Source organism: Meriones unguiculatus, chromosome 14 (assembly GCF_030254825.1).
Source record: "Meriones unguiculatus strain TT.TT164.6M chromosome 14, Bangor_MerUng_6.1, whole genome shotgun sequence".
Classification (NCBI taxonomy): domain Eukaryota; kingdom Metazoa; phylum Chordata; class Mammalia; order Rodentia; family Muridae; genus Meriones; species Meriones unguiculatus.
In genome coordinates this window covers 78,430,459-78,448,293 of record NC_083361.1, presented here as the reverse complement: position 1 = coordinate 78,448,293, position 17,835 = coordinate 78,430,459, and the positions used below count along the sequence as shown (strand labels likewise).

Sequence of the window (17,835 nt, the reverse complement as noted above, 5' to 3'; positions counted from 1 at the left end):
GTTCTAGTGCAGATCATCTGTTCATTGATGTGGAAACTGAGTCTCAAAGATGCCAGATAACTCATCCAAGGCACCCTCAAAATTAGCAAGAAGATGACAAGTGGTGGCCATCACCTGTCCTTGGGCCTGAGTTCACAGACAGCCATCAACTCACACTTCATCCAGAGAGAGACAGTGTGATTTACCGGATGCCTGGGCACCAGGTATCATCTTGTTTCTGCCACCTGCCAGTCATGTGACTTCTACCTCATCTGAGTCATAATTTCTGTATCTGTTAACTGGGCTATTAATAACTCCAGAGTTGTTGGGGTTATTAAGTCTGCCAACATACATAAAGTGTCTAGCAAAGCACCAGCACTGTGTGTTAAACAAACGTTTACTGAATGAGTCATGAGTCCATCCCTATCCAGCGTGACACAGCTTCACAAACCTGGTTTGGACTTTGCTTTTAAGTCTCTGCCAACCTGGAAGGTAGCAAGGTGACCAATAATCATACAGTCCTATAATTGGAGATGCTTCCTTGATAGAGTTAGGTTCTAAAGCTGCTCTTCAACTTCACCTCTGACGATCCTACTCGCTGTTCCCCTCAGTTGAATTGCCCTCCCAACTGTCCTCATGCAACACAAAAACTACCCATCCTCTATCCGGGTTTACCCTGTCGTAGGGTACGGTGGTTTGAATGAGGCTCAAATATTTGGACACCTGGTCCCCAGTTGGAGGTACTGTTGGGAGAGGCTTAGGGGGAGGAGCCCAAGGCCCCACGCCACTTGCAGTTTACTCTCTGCTTCATGCTTACAGGAAAGAATGTGTGCTCTCAGCTTCTTGTTCCCGCTGCCATACCTGCCACCTGCCATCCCTGCCTCTGGGGCTCTAACCTCCTGGTAGCCTAAACCAAAGCAAACTCTTCCTTCTATAGTTGCCTTAGTTGTGATGTTATAGCACAGAAACAGGTAAGTGAGTAATGCATAGGAGAGGGAAGGCATCTCTCATCCGTGTGACCTCATCAGTCCTTCCTCGACCCAGCGGTCACTTTTTCACTATACAAGGAAGAGTCCAACATTCATTTTTTTCCCCCTCAGCTTCACTCAGACCCAAAGTGTTGAGTCCAACATTCTAAACATCAGTGTCCCCTTCAAAATTCACATTGAAACTGAAGTTTAAGGACAGAGCATTGAGTATTAATGACTGGTTCAGCCAGGAGGCCTATGCTCTCATAAATGCACTAGTGACCTAGAAACATACTTAAAGGGGCTGGAGAGATGGCTCAGTAATTAAGGGCACTTAATTGCTTTTGCATAGGACCTGAGTTCAGGCTCCAGCACCCATGCAGGCAGCTCACAATCATATGTAACTCCAGCTCTCGGGGATCAGACACTGTCTTCTGGCATCTTTGGGCAACCAAACTCACATACACATACCCAACAGGCACACACACACACACACACACACACACACACACACACACACAAATAATTTTTAAAAATAATAATGAATAAATATTTTTAAAGCACTTGAAGGGCAAGTTCACCCTCTTGGCATACAACAGAAATATGTATCATCCCAGGGGCAGGAAGAAGCCACCAGCAGATGTCTGCCAGCTCCTTCCTTACCTTGCCCTCCCAGCATGTAGTGCCCTTAGAAATAAGCTTGTATTGTCAGGTGTTGTGACACACATTTGTAATTCCAGCACTTGGAGGCCGAGACAGAAGAAACCACAGGTTCATGACCAACTTGGGCTAGCCTGAGCTATACAGCAAGACCCTGTCTCAAAAATCAAATAAAAAAAATAGTATAACAATAATATTTTTTAAAAGAGTTTCTCTGTGTAGCCCTGGCTGTCCTAGGATTTGACCTGTAGACCATGCTGGCTTTAAGCTCAGAGATCTGCCTGACTCCGCTTCTCAAGTGTTGGGATTAAAGACATGCACCACCACTGCACAACAATAACATTTTTTTTTAAAGGAACTCATTAAAGAAAGAGATTTTTATTATTTGTAAATTTTCCGTTCTTGATCAGTGTGTTATATCAGGTCAAATGTACTAAGACAAGGTGTATTATCTGACTTTTTTTTTTAATCATAGGAAGGTACACCCAATCTAAAATGTATCATCTTAACAATTTGTATACTCAATCATTTGACTAGTAAGAACCAGATCTTGTACCAGAAATCAAGACTGTCAAATGATTTCAGGCATTTGACCGAAGCTCTCAGACATAGAGCTTCCTCTTAAGATTTTTGTCATAATTAAATGACATGATTTACGCAGTCAGTGAAGTGCTTGGAATATCATAAATTTTTTAAATGTATGCAACATTATAGTTATAATAAACATGGCTTATTGCACACAAAATCATTTCTTAGCCATAACTATGAAAGTAAAAAGTAGACAAAGTTTTTGTAGGTAACATTCAAAACAGAATTAAGTCCTACAGAAATAGCACTGCATCCAGACTGACGTCACTGAATTTGTAATCCTGAGTTATACAATTATAGCTCCATCTGCACACTGTGGAGGCAGAGGCAGGTGCCTCTCTATGAATTCAAGGCTAGCCTGGTCTATATACAAAGTTCCAGATAAGCCAAGGAAGGCCATATCATACATCATGAGATCCTGTCTCAAAAAACAAAAAACGAAAACAAACAAAAAAAAAAAAAAACCCAACCTATAGCTACTGGAGGTGAGACTTTGCCACCTCAAAAAGAAGCACTTAAGTACTACACTAAAGTTTGTCTTAGCATCTAGTCTGTCCAAAACCTCATGTTTTCATATTTTAACTCTTATTTTACATGTATGGGTGTTCTGCCTGCACATGTGTGGGGCCTACAGAGACCACAAATGGGCATGAGATACCCTAAACTGGCATGACAGATGTCTGTGAGTTACCATGTGTATGCTGAGGACCAAACCCAGATCCTCTGGAAGAGTAGCCAGTGCTCTTAACCACTGAGCCCTCTCTCCATCCTTCTCCTAAGTACTTTTAATAAGGATTATTTGAGGGTCTGAGTTTCTTTTTTGGTGCATGAGTCCATTTCATGTATTTATTTGTTTGTGGTGTGTGTGTGTGTGTGTGTGTGTGTGTGAAGATAGACATGTGCCATGGTGCACATTTAGAGATTAGAAGACAATCTGTGTGAGTGGTCTCACTCCTTCTACCACACAGGTCCCAGGGATGGATGGCAGGCTGGCAGTACAATTTCCTTAAAAGCCAGAAATATTCCCTCATATTTCCACAATATAATTATCAAAATCAGAAAATTAATATTGACCTTAAATCTAATCCAGTTTCAACCCTCAATTGATTTTTACCTACTGTACAAATAGCATTCATTATGCCAATAGGAATTATATCAATGGACAAAGAAGAAAATTTCTTTGACCCAAGAACTAATAGGAGGACCAAGTATTGCATTTTAGTTACTATTTGTCCTCTGTCTCCTTTAACTTAGACGCATCCCAGTCTTTCACGCTCCACCTTATTTTGTGAGACAGGTCTTTCACAGGATCTGAAGCCCCTGTTTCAGCCCCGGCCAAAACAGCCAAAACATCTACCTGTCTCTGCTTGCGATAATAGGTACCCATGACCATACCCAAATTTTAAGTGGGTGCTGAAAGTCCAAATTCAGGTCCCCAGGACTGTCCAGCAAGGCCTCTTTCCCACTGAGCCATCTCCCTAGGCCTCTGTGCTTACATTCAAGTTGTATATTTGGGCAAAGGACTCCACAAACGGGTAGTATGTTTTTCTCAGAAATCTATTTGCCGCAGGCTGGAGAGATGGCTCAGGGTTTAAGAGCACTGACTGCTATTTCTAGAGGACCCAGGTTAAATTCCCATCACCCACTCCCGGCTCACGACTGCCTGTAACTCTACAATCTGATACCTTCATACACACATACCTTCAGGCAAAACACCAATGCACATAAAATAAAAATGAGTAATTAAAAGCAAAAAGAAATCTATTTGCTGATATTAACTTAACTTTGGTCACTTAGTAAAAGTGGTATCTGCCATGTTTCTCTACAGTAAAGTGTATTTCCCCCTTTACTACTAATGAGTACCTATCTGTGAAGAAATGGTGCCATAGATAGTGAGAACTTTGGAGAAAATGGGACTTGCCCAATGTTGTAAAGCCTCAAGATACGAAAACATAAATCAAAGTCATACGAAAGCTCCATATTGAGGTTTCTCCTAAAGGCCCCCTCTGTTTCCCACACCAGCCACCACGGCTAATGCTGCTTCGTCTAACCCTCTCCCTGCGCAGAGGAGGCTCACAAAAGGACCTCATGACCCACAGAACCCTAGTCATAAGATCTACCGGGATCACAGTCACTGTCTCTAAGGCTATGAAAGTGTAAGGCATGTGAGAGCAGCCTTTCAGACAGGAAGGAAGTGCCTACACTCTGGGCAATGAACGTGGTGTGTGCTGGAGAGAGAAAAGCCAAAGAACACTAAAAAGCCTAACAGGAAACTGTGTGTGCATTTTCCCACCCAGCTGGAAGAAGAAACCTGGGGACCATCTCTGCCTTAAAAGTATCTCTCACACCCTGACCCTTCAACTAGCTGGCTAAAGCTTTTCTTTCTGAGCTCCTATTTCTTCTAACTTCTTTTAAAGATTTCCTTTTTAAAAATGTTTTTAATGAGTACGGGTGTCCTGCCTACATGAAAGTGTGTGCACTGCACACATGCCTAGTACCCACAGAAGAGGGCTTCGGATCCTGTATGCAACTAAGTCACTATGTAAATACTGGGAATTGAACCCAGGTCCTCTGGAAGAGCAGCCAGTGCCCTTAATTACTGAACTATCTTTCTAATATCTCTTCCTAGCTTTTTAATTTTAGTTTTGAAATAAATATTACATTATTAATACACTGACACAGTTCAAAGTTCAAAAATCAATGTGCTACATACTCACTAGAATAGATACAATGATTTTTTTTTAATAGATATTGGCAAGGAGGTGGAAAAACAGAACTCGTTTTATGAATAATTTATTATTTTATTTTATGTGTATTAGTGTTTTGTGTATATTTACATATGTGTGCCACATGCTTGACTTGTGACCAAAGAGTTCAGAAAATGGAGTCAAATTTTCTAGAATGGGAATTACAGACGGTTGTGAGTTGCCCCCTGTGGGCGCTGGGAATCAAACTCAGGGCCCACTGGAAGAACAGCCACTGTTCTTAACCACCAAGCCATCTCTCTGTCTCCCATACTTGAACTCTAACACACTAACACACTGCTGGTGAGAATGCAAATGGCTACCACTGTCTGAAAAACAACCTGGCATTGTCTCAAAAGGTCAAACATAGTATTACCAACTGAACATTCAATAATTATCAAAACAAGCTGGTCAAGGTGGCTCATGCCTGTAATCCAGCACTCAGGGAGGCAGAGGCAGGCATATCTCTGCAAGTTCAAGGCCAGCCTGGTCTACAAAATGAGTCCAGGACAGCCAAGGCTACACAGAGAAACTCTTGTCTCAAAAACCAAAATAATAATAATACATATATTCACTCAAATAAATGTGAACAGGAGCATTATTCAAAATGGTCAAAAAGTAGAAGCAACTCAAATATCCATAATATGATAAATGGATCCATAAAATGTAGGATGGCCATACAGTGGAATATTATTTTATAATAAGTTGATACAAAGCACATGATGAATGAACTTTGAAACTATTATGTTAATGAAAGAAGCTATCACACATGGTATAATTCTATGCATATTAAATGACTGAAATAGACAAATTTTTAGAGATCAAAAGTATAATATGGGTTACCTTGATCTGGACAGGAAGGGGTGTAAAAAAAGGCAAATAACTACTAAGGGGCATGAGGTTTTTGGGGGCTGTGGGGGTGGGGTGGGGGTATACAATTTAAAAGTGCTAAATTTGACTGTGGTAAAGTTTTTGTGGTGATGAAAAAATCTTAAAGTTGATTATATAAGTTGATCAACATAACATTAAAATAAATTATATATTTTAAATAAGCAATTTACGTGATATATGTTAACTACACCTCAACAGAGCTACTTTTAAAATCAATACTATACACTTGTTATGGTAGCCCCAGCCTGTAGAATCCCAGGATTCAGAATACTAGACAGAAGAATTTCTTTAAGTCTGAGGCCACTTGGGCTACAGAATGAGACCCTGCCACAAATAAACATGATATACGTATATTAGAAAACCTCAGTACACATGTATACCTATAGATTAACCACAACTCAAACATTGTCCATTACCTCCTTTCTACCAGTAACCATAGCTTTCCAAGGTTTCTTTGTGAAGATTCAAAATGTCCTTATCCCTCACAAAATACGTTTCACATTCTCTTCTGTCACTTAATATATGTCCTTGAAGAACACCTTAACTCTTGTTTGTAGCTTTAAAGCTTTTCCCTAGTGTAAACATGTCCAGTCCCCTGCTGTTGCACACTTCCAATCATTTTCCATCAGCAAGATGGTGCAATGATTGCACTCTGTCCTTTAACTTGGTTTCGACAGATGACACTGTGCCCCTAGACAGCCGGGACAATGGGTGGAGTGGCAGGATCCATTTTTGAGTTCAACTAGTATTTGCAGCTAGTCTCTCCCATTAACTATGCGATTCAGATCACGATGTGAGTTCCTTGTGGCTTCTAAGACTTAGTGTCCTTCCTTTCATAAGCATCCTGCCTATGGACTCACAGCTTTGAAGAACAAATAAGGTAGGCTCTTGTACGCTATAGCTGAGATAAACTGAGTACCAGAAAGCATAAGGCTGGGAAAATGAGGACAAGTGTGATAATGGATTATAATATAATACACTGGAAGACAAGCAACAGGAGTATAAGTAGTGGGTTTCTGAAGTGACAAGGAAGGGCCGGAAGCTAACTGATCAGATAAACAGAAGACGAAGGAATTACAAAACATGAGATGAAAGTTGTTGAGAAACAGCATAGCCACATAACCTCAAGATATGCCCCCATACAGGTCACTTAAATATGATGGGAAGACCTGACTCTCCACCCTAACCACAGGCTCAGGCCCCAAATCACCAGTGATCTGACAAACTGACCCTACAAATCCCTAACATGCAAAGAGAGGGTGGAGGGGAGAGGGTGCAGTATCACCAATGGAAAATTCTGACCACAAATCCTTAACCCAAGCTTAATAATGAGAACATGATCAGAAAATTCCAATTCCAGCCTACAGAACAACAAACTAAAGACAGATAGTTATGCTGCGCTAAAAGCAAACAACTAAAGGACACAATTATCTTATAAGAATTATACCTGACTAGCTTTTGGATGAAACTTTTTTTTTAAGGCGATTAGGGAAAATGGCTCAGTGGGTAATGTGCTTGCTATGAAAGCATGAGGGCATGAGTTTGAATCCTCAGCTTGTTTGTTTTTTATTACTTAATTATGATTGCCCTATCTGCATGATTGCCCTATCTGCATGTACACTTGTGTGCCAGAAGAGGGCAACAGATCCTAGTATAGATGGCTGCGAGCCACCATGTAGTTGCTGGGAATTGAACTCAGGACCTCTGGAAGTACAGACAGTGCTCTTAGCCACTGAGCCATCTCTCCAGGCCCAGCATGCATTTTTTTAAAAGCTGAACTTACCCAGGCATGGTGGTTCATGCCTTTAGTTCTAGCACTTGGTAGGTAGAGGCAGGCTAGCCTGTTCTACAGAGGAAATTCCAAGACAGCCAGGGCTACATAAAGAAACCCTGTCTCAACAACACTAAGTAAACAAACAAGCGGATGAATAAATAAAATGAAACTGAGTTCAGAGACACATGAAGGAATCTTAGCACTAATGAGGAAGAACAAGATCCTTGGAAGTCAAAGGCCAGACGGCTTAGATAAGCTTCAAGTTTATTAAAACAGAGTCTCAAAAAACTAAGGGAGGGGGGGGAATTAAGAAAGATAACAGACATTAACCTCTGCTCTCCAAATACATATATACACACGTGCAAACACATATATACCTCACACACACACACACACACACACACACACATAAAAAGTTAGTAAGAGTCACTAGAATGGCTGAGGGATTTGGGAAAGCATTGCTACAGCTACATCATAAAGCAATAAGGAAGAAATTTCTTTAGACCAACTTGGCCTCTCAGAGATCCACCTGCCTCTGCCTCCCTGAGTGCTAGGATTAAAGGCATGTGCTGCTGCTGCCTCCACCTCTACCCAGCTGGTTATGGTTTTTGGGTGGTGGTATTGTTATTTGGGTGTTCTTGAGACAAGGTCTCTCAATGTTGCTCTAGATATCCTGAACCCACAGATAGACCTATCTTTCCCTCCCAAATGCTGAGATTAAAGGTGTGTACCACCATGTCCAGCCTTAAGGTATGGGTGTACTCCTGAGGTAGTGGCAGGCATATCTGTGAGTTCGAGGCCAGCCTGGTCTACAGAGGGAGACCTTGTCTCAAAAAAAACAAAAAGGCAAAAACAAAACAAACAAAAAAAAAGATGTGAGTGTATACATTGAATAAGCAAATGAATTCTGATAAAAGGAATATAAAAGGTTGTAAATTTTTCAAAATAGCTTGGGAATGATCAAAATAAAACCTGAAAACCTTCTGGCACCCAGCTAATACTATCAGAGTGTGCTTCAGCTAACTCCCTTCCTTTCTTTTCTTGGTTTTTTTGAGGCAGGGTTTCTCTGTGTAGCCTGGGCTATCTTGGACTTGATTTGTAGAACAGGCTGGCCTCAAACTCGTAGTAATCCACCTGCCTCTGCCTCCCTGGTGGTGGGATCAGAGGCATTCGCCGTCACACCTGGCCAGCTAACCCTTCTGTGACTGACAGTAACGTGACCACAGTCACCAGCCTTACAGCCCTGCCTTCACGAAGCTTGAAAGCAAGACAGATAGGGAACATCTAATGTACTTTTGCTCTGGGGGAAGAAAAATTACTTAACCTCACAGAGATTTGTTCCCTTATTTACATATAAAAAACAGAGCTAAAATCTGCGGCAGATGGACCAGTGAGATGGCTCAGCAGGAGAGAGTACTTGCTACTGAGTGAATCTGATCCCCAGGACCCACATGGTAGAAGAGAATTTGACTTGCAGAAGTTGTCCTCTGATGTACACATCACACTATCAATCAATTAATGTTACATAATCTGCAAAGGGCTGAGCGAAAGAGATGGCACATAGAATACACCTTCATAGTGTATCTCCTTTTGAAGACCCTACTAAAAGATCTGAGTCTTGAAGAATAAAGCAGGGTGGAAGGAAAGCGCCATCTTTGCTTCACCATCAGAACACCCAGTCCAGGACCTTCCTTGTATGCACACAATGCACATAATGTCTGATAGACCAAACAGAGAAGACTTTATGAGAACGAGAAAATCCAGCCTGAAAACACTATTGGAATCACAGAAAAGATCGACATGGTAAGCTTAGTCAGAGGGGCCAGCACCTTACAGGGAGCATATATTTATGTGTTTACGTGCATGCGAATTTGTCAGAGCTATTTTACACAGACGTCCCAGTTAGGTTCCTGTTGCTGTGATAAAAACACTGACCAAAACAAGTTTAGGAGAGCAAAGCCAAAGCAGGGGAGTGAGGCAGAAACCATGGAGGAATGCAGCTTGCTAGCCAGCTTCCAGGCTCAGGTTCAGCTATCTTTCTTATATCTCCCAGGACCACTTGCCTAGGGGTGAAGCCACCCACAGTGGGCTGGGCCCTCTAGCATTAATTAGAAAAATGCCCCGCAAACATGCCTTCTGGTTTTGCTGTGAGGCTCTTGAAAACAACAGCACCTAAGGACACACTAATATCAACACACTGGACTAAACAATAGATGCATGACATCCAATATGATTTTTGTTTGCTTGTCTGTTTTGTTTTGTTTTGTTTTGTTTTACCACACAGGGTTTCTCTGTTTAGCCCTGGTTGTCTAGAACTCTCATAGACCAGGCTGGCCTTCAACTACGAGATCTGCCTGCCTCTGCCTTCTGAGTGCTGCACCAACATGACAGGCTTCCCTAAGGATCTTAATGGCTAATTAATATGCAGCTCCTATTCCAGTTTCCCCAGGTGTCCTTATAACATTTGCTTTCTTTGGTTTTTAGGGCTTCAATCAAAGGTTAAAAGCTGCTTTAAGTTGTCCTATCTCTTTAACCTCCTTTAACATTTACCTTTTATTCTGTTCCATGATTCATTCACAATGTTTTGAAGATCAAGCCAACTACTGTGTATAGTGCATTCCACAACTATATTTGTTTAATTATTTCCTCGCGATTAGATAGATGCAAGTTAAACGTTTCTGGCAAACATCGATTTCTACTCCAGCAACTCAGTGCTGATGATGTGAACTTCAGCTGGTCTCATTACACCATTTCTCATCTGCCACTATGAGTACTAAATAGGCATCACCCAATAAATAAAACACTGAAAATTATCAATAAATGTTTAAGATAGCTGCCACGGGCCTGGACAGATGGCTCAGTAGTTAAGAACACTTGCCACTGGAGGGAACCTGGGTTCAGTTCCCAAGACCCACACGGTAACGCATAACCCTCTGTAACTCCAGTTTTAGGGGAGCTGATATCCTTTTCTGACCTCTCTACGCACCAGGCATACATGTGGTATACACATTTGTGTACCTACATGTGGTACGCCCATGCTGTCAAAACACTCACACGTAGAAAATGAAATAAATCTTAAAGAAAAAAAAATGTTAAAGCCACCATGAACACCAGTTGTATCAGGCTTCAGACCAGATACTTAAAATACATTCTCAGGCCTAGAGAGGTGGCTGGGTAGCTACAAGTATTGCTACTCTCACAAGACCGAGGTTCAGTTCCCTGCACAACTGATGAGTCATCACCATCTGTAATGTTTTTCAGGGGATTTGACATCCTCTGCTCGCCTCTGAAAGCACTAAACACACACACACTCATACACACACACACACACACACAAATAAATCTGAAAATATATTCTCATTTAATCTTCTCAACAATCATCCTATGGCACAGGTTCAACGAGGTTAAGGTATTTGTCCAGGAGCACACATAATGAACGGTAAGAGAAAATGCGGAAACACACAAATGAACTCTAGCACATTAACGTACACAAATTAACATGTGGCCTCGTGGCTCCTGTATTCCTGATGACTTTTTTTTAAAGATTTATTTATTTATTACTTATGCAATGTGTGTTAGCATGTACAGTTAACCTGCACGCCAGAAGAGGGAACCAGACTTCATGTTTAGATGTTGTGAGCCACCATGTGGTTGCTGGGAATTGAACTCAGGACCTTTGGGAAGAGCAATCAGTGCTCTTATCCTCTGAGCCATCTCTCCAGCACCCTCCTGATGACTTTCAAAGGACCCTTATGTTATAGGTTTGGTCCCCAACACTGAAAGTAAAAAAAAAAAAAAATCCCAGGAACCTTTATGATAAACTAATCTTGAGGCTTCAAATTTTCAGAGGTTAGATTCCAGTGGGAAGGAGCCTGAAAATAAGTTATCCATGAATCACATAAAATTCCTCTTCACATGGAAATACTCATTTGGAGATTGGCCACATTTCCACTACAGCCAAGAAAATATAGCAACGATTTCCTAAGTAATTATAACATTGTGGTGTTTTGTCTTTTTCCCCCTCCTGTGCAATAAAATAAAAGGGGAAAGATATATTAAAGAATTTCTATGCAGTTAAATAGATCCTTACTACAGAAAAATATTGTCAATAGTTCACTAAATTGTATTTATTTTGTGTGCATGTGACTTTGCTTATGTGTAAAATTCAAGAAGCCCATTGATTTATGGGATATTATGGGCATTAGGATGATTTTTGAGATACTAACTTGAATTTAAGAAGTAAAGTCCTAAAAGAAACCAAAATACTTCTGAATTCCTTAAAATACCTTAAGGACTATATAGGTCTCAGAAAACAATCTGTTAGTAGCATTTACATTTGACATTTCATTATTACTTATTGAATCTTTTGATACGTTGAAATTTGTCTTTATTTAGAAAACATCCTTAGAGACCTAGGTTAGTCCATCCAGTTAACAAACATGCAGAGTCCCTAATTTGTGCAAGGCCTGGGGACCTAATCCCTAGAGCTGTCCCTTGCCTTCATTTCTAGAGTCAAAGGCTGCGGGCCACGCCATTATCCTCCAAGACTGCAGGCCTCCTGTGTGGCTGTGCTGTCCTAAAATTGCTATTCACCCCTCCATCTGTTCACATGTTTTTCTTTCTTTGCAGAAAAAAAAAATTAAGATTTATTTATTTGCTATGTATACAGTATTCTGCCTGCATGTGTGTCAGCAGGTCAGAAGAGGTCCCAGATCTCCTTTAGATGATCACGAATCACCATGTGGTTGCTGGGAACTGAACTCAGGAACTCTGGAAGAACAGTCATTGCTCTTAACTTCTGAGCCCTCTCTCCAGACCCTGGAGAAGTTTCTTGAAAGCAAACACTGTCTCACTGGAAGTTGCCTTCCTAGCGTGGTACACATATATCTGGGCATTAGCATACAGTATGCTGTAATACCCATTCTATAGATAAGAAAACTAAACCTTGAAAATATTTTTGCCACTCTCAATACTATACATTAATAATAAGTAGAACCCATCCTAGCCTCCTTCGAGCTCTCTTCCTTAGACTACCATGTCACACCCTACACAACTATTGGAAGAATAAAACGAAGGTCTTAGATGGGTTCCAGGAACCTCAAATTCAGCATAACCCAGAGTCCCCCCTCCGCTCTTCTTGAACAAAGAAACTCAGTGCCCAATCAGCTTTCTCTTTCCCTGTAAAAGACATCTGGATTGCTTAAAAGGGAAAAACACAAGCCATATTCTACCGTTGCTTCCCATTCTCACATCTAATCAATCAATATATTTAGGCAATTATAATTTTCAAACTTAGTGTCTCTCCAGTCTCCTCCACAAGTGAAGCATCATCACCTATCACCTAGTCTACACCATCTCCACAGACTCAATCTGGCCAAGCCATTTATTATAGGAGAGAGAGAGGGAGGGAGGGAGAGAGAGAGAGAGAGAGAGAGAGAGAGAGAGAGAGAGTGTGTGTGTCCTACACATCAGCACACATACAGGCCAGGGGACAACTTTCAGTCGGTCTTCTCTTTCCAGGGACTTAACTCAGGTCCTCAGGCTTATACCCATGGAGCCATCTTGATAAAGCTAGGGTGTTTTTAAATATAATTCCATATATGACATTCATCTAGCTAATTAAAGCACTTCCTAAATTCCCATTACCCAGAAGAAGAAGACCAAAATAACCTTGTCATTCAAAACTGCCCAGGCTCCAGCCTCTCCCACATCTTTCAGCTTCTTTATTATACTCTCCTATTCAACACTCTTCTCTTTGTATGCTGAATATGCAGTTCCTTTCTCCTAAAACCCTATTTACTCTACTCTAAGCAACTCCCATTTCCACCCCAAATTATTCCCTGATCACTCAAGTCCCTTCAAGTGCCACTTCCTACAGGAAACCTTCCCTGATTGCCCCAGAAAAGGGAGCAGAGTCATGTTGGGTACCACATCCTATCTTTCAATAGCCTGGAAAAAAAGCATATATTACACTTGGAATAATTCAATGCAAGGGGAAACATTTCTCTTCATTAATTTACCAAGGTGCTTATCACAATACTTTGTCAATTGACATTTGCTGTCAGAATAAGTTTCAGGCTTTATCATGGAGGATTATAACAAAAAGCCAAACAAACCAGGAAGCAAGGAGTGGTGCCCCTTTGCACATATACAAACTTAGGCAGAAATTTACAGTTCTTGAAAGTCATAAGGACAGCAGTGACAGAGCCAAATCTAATCACTCATCTCATTTCTCCTCCCTGTGTCATTAAAAACCCCAGTGTGTGAGGGAGCATTGCAGAAGAAAAGAATTAGTAATGCAAAGTGGTTCAAATAAAGTCTCACCCCCTGGTCGCATAGGCTGCCTTCAAAGGACAATGGAACTTAAATGCCTGGTTAAGTAAAGAGGAGATACAGCTGCTACCACACCCAGCTCCCAGAGAGAGCAGCAAACTTCTTCCCTCCACAAAAACAAAATGGCAGGAACTCCCAACTACCTGAAGAAACACAAGAGCAGTTTGCCTGCCTGAACTGTTGCTTAGCTTCTTGCTAAGGGATACACTGTTTTCCCAGCACTCACGGGAATAGGGATAGGATAAGAAACAAAGATACTAAATGAAGCAGAAGCTACTTAAGACTACTTCTTTAGGAATTATGACAGCATTTTGTGTAAAGCATTTTAAAAACTTGCTAAACCATGGGGACTTCTTAGCAGGTGCCAAGGAAAAAAAAGTACAAGAGCTCCAAAGCTGCATTCATTGTCCATATACTCACGAGCCCAGGTTATGTTTGCCATGAAAACCACAATCCCAGCCCTGGATCAGTCTCACTAGTGTAATCCTGCCAAGCACAGACTCCAAGAAAAAGAAATGCTAGAACCTCTTCAAAGAGGACTCTGAATAAAGACTCACACAGAGCCTACAGGGTTCCTTCAGGGAGGGGAGGATGAAGGTGTGGAGGGATGTACAGAGCTTACAAAGCGACTTAGAAAAAGAGATGTGATACTCTTCTAACACTGGGGAGATCCTACAAAAAGAGAGAAAAACCAGTACTTACTACAATGAGACAAGGAAAAAATGGAATGTGAAGAGATGTGAATGGGATAGGGAGAGAATGAAAGGCATAGAAGGGAAGGGTGGAGTGTCACCACAATTGTATAGGAAGAAGCAAATACACACTGTTGATTTTTTTCCCAAATCTAAATAATACTCATTACACTCCAATAAACCCCTCCACTTACAAAGCCCACACAATGGACTGCCCTTTGCACTCAGTAACGCGAAGCATTTAACAGTGTCACCCCAGCAGCAATATTGGAGACCGGAACATCTAAATTAAAAATGGATAAAATTGGTTCATAGAAGCTAAGCACAGAGAGTAATGACTTTTCCCCAAAGCTTGACCCAGCTATGAAAAGCTTTAGCATTTTGGAGTTAAGCAAATATTCTGGCTTTTCTCCTTCTTTTGACATTCCTAGAGGGGGTGTGGTTGATCTAAGTCCATTCATTTCCAAGGTTGTACATCTCCCAGCTAAAACTAGCCCCAACTGTTCTGGAGCCAGCCAGCTGTTTATCTCAAAGGAACATATTTATTGCAGTGTTTATCCCTGTAACTCTTAAAAGAGGAGAGCCAGCATCATACAAGCCAGTATGTTGCCTGCCTTGTTAAATGTGTCAAATCGCTGAAAAACAAAATTCAAGCAAAAAAAAAAAAAATACCACAAAACACACTACCACGCTCCGTGGTTTCCCTGGTCAGGCTCAGTGTTCTTGGATACCTTTCAGTGATGGCCAGTAAATGGTGGTAGCGCGTCTAACTTTTCCTTTCCTTAAAAAAGAAAAAAAGAAGACAAAAAGAAAAAAAATAGTATGCAGGTTCCCTAATCGATTCCGTCTACAAACCGTTATTTGTGAGTGGAGACTAAGCCTCAGGAAACCGCAGCTAGTTACAGTACCATTGTCAGTGACAAGAGCCGATTACGATGTAATTTAAAACACTCAGACAAGCACATATCTATCAGTTCCACTTCCAAACAATCCTGAATCCCGCAGTCGGGAGAACGCAAAAATAATAAAAACGCTTAACAAAAATGCTGCTTCTAGCAGCCTAAGAGAACCTTCCCTAAACACGTGAAATATTTCTGACTGGCACGGAGTACACCATTGAAGGACACTGTCGCCTCAAATCATCAGAGGAAAAAAAAAAAGCGAGACAAACGACACAGGCATAAAACATGGAATACAGCCCTACGAAACAAACTTAAGCGACTCAAGAGAAACATGCTCATCTTAAAAATAGCGTGTGCTGGTCCAAGCGACACAAATGGTCTAAAGAAGTACGGCCACGTTAAATCACTGTCTCCATTTCTCCCCACACATCACCCTTTCCCACTCAAATCTCAGCCCTGGGGCCGTGGAATGACAGGACTGCAGTCCGCCTCCTTTGCCCTCCTTATGTTTTCCAAGTGCACTTCCCAACATCCTTCCCAGCCCAGCCCCCTCTCTCAGCCTCAAAAAGGTTAAAGGGAGTTGAGGCGAGGAAATCGGCAGGCACCAGTCCCCTGGCGGGGGCAGGTTGCAGGAGTTGTTCTTTGCAGTGACCCACATTGCACAGAGAGATTTAGCCCTTAGCAGCGCCAGTGAGAACCTCCCAAACCCATACCCCCATTCCCGGCCCCATCTTCTCAAAAGAAAGCCTTGAGAACTAAACGGGAGGAATAACTTGGGAGAACGATTTGAACAAATCACTTCAACTCACCTGGTTTGGGATTTTTCTCCCCACCCCAGGCATAAACAGAAATGATATACGAATGAGTCACGCACGCAAGGGAAGGTGCTGCGGTGTCTTAAGTCCAAGGACTGGAGTCAGTCCCTGCCCTGGTCCTGCAGCTACTCAGGGCTCAACTGGAGCGAGCGGCAATAGCGAGCCCAGCAGCAGCAGCAATGGGGGGGCATGGGGGGGCGGGCAGACTGTAGCACAATGAATGCAGTGGGGTTTTGCAATGACATCATCCCTCTGTCCGAGCAGCCCCAATAGCCATGCTCCAGAGCTGTGCATTCTGGGATCTGTAGTCCTCTGAAGTCCGGGAGGGACGCAGAGGCTACAGCCCGAACTACAATGCCCAGGATGCTCCGGTCGGAGCGCCCAGAGAGGGACTGGACCGGCCGCCATGTTGGAGCTCTGGAGCTGCGGCGAGCTGAGGTGTCGGTGGCTTCTTGGAGCTTAAAGGCGGCTTGGTGAGGATGGTGAAGCGAGGACATAGGGATTGCTCTCCTCGCGCACAGGCTAGGCCTGGATGGAGGGTACACTAGGCACGGGCAGGGCGGTCGGGCCAGAAATGGCTTCGCGAGTCGGAGTGAGCCTCAGCCCTGCTTGCACAGGGCCTCACCACCCGGGGACACAGGGAGTCGCTGCTTTACTTCTGAGCGTGGAGGACCCTTTAGACTTCCTGGCAGGACTGTCTGGGCAGGTGTCTTTGTGTGGTGCGGGGACTCGGGACGGCGGGCCTCACGCTTGCAGGACGAAAAGCCCGCTTGCACCCCATGAGTGAGCTAAGCCTAGGTCTGGCCGTTTGTCTTGCCGCTCTCCTCCGTCCCTCATGCTCCCTTCCTCAGGTGCCGGACACTCGCCCCACCTCCGAATTTTCATACAGTCTCAATTCGCAAAGGGCCTCAAAGAAATCATTGGTAGATAACAAAAAAGCCCTGAAAATAAGAAAGAAGGAGCTACTAAGAGAAGTTAGCACCTAATCTTTCTTACCCTTCCGCGAAACCGAAAGACATTGAAAAGGTACTAGAAGTGAGCAGTCTTCACTGGGACCAACGCCGAATGACCTAAAATACTGCGGATGCTCGAGGTTGATAATCATGGATCACTAACTTAACATTTCTTCTTTTGTTACAGTATACTTATTGTGCAAAATAATGTGTTTCGTTGTGATATCCTCACGCAGATAACGTTAGCGCATTAAGCATCCCCTTCCCTTTACCCATTTGGTACCCTCACCAGTTAAAATGCGTTCATTGTCCTTTTTTTAAAAATAGTTTTTTAATATTAATCACAGGTTATTTACTTTGTATCCCAGCTGTGGCCCCCTCCGTCATTCCCTCCCAAACCCACCCTCCCTCCCTCATCTCCCTGCCCCCAATGTCTTCTTTGGAGTACTTCAAATGTACGATTACTTAAAGAACTTTTGAGCCTTTTTTTTTTTTTTTTTTTTTTTTTGGCAACTCAAATTAACCATTTCTCCCAG

The 17,835-nt window shown here is 42.4% G+C and overlaps 1 protein-coding gene across 1 annotated transcript in view; it reads right to left on the bottom strand.

Annotated features, from left to right (window-relative positions):
• Nucleotides 1–16,519, bottom strand: part of Rab30 (RAB30, member RAS oncogene family) — a 94,375-nt gene extending 77,856 nt beyond the window's left edge. Inside the window, exon 1 of the mRNA XM_060367587.1 lies at nucleotides 16,341–16,519. The gene's annotated coding sequence lies outside the window, so the exon portion shown is untranslated. The remainder of the gene's footprint in view (nucleotides 1–16,340) is intronic.
• Between the last annotated feature and the right edge of the window lie 1,316 nt (nucleotides 16,520–17,835).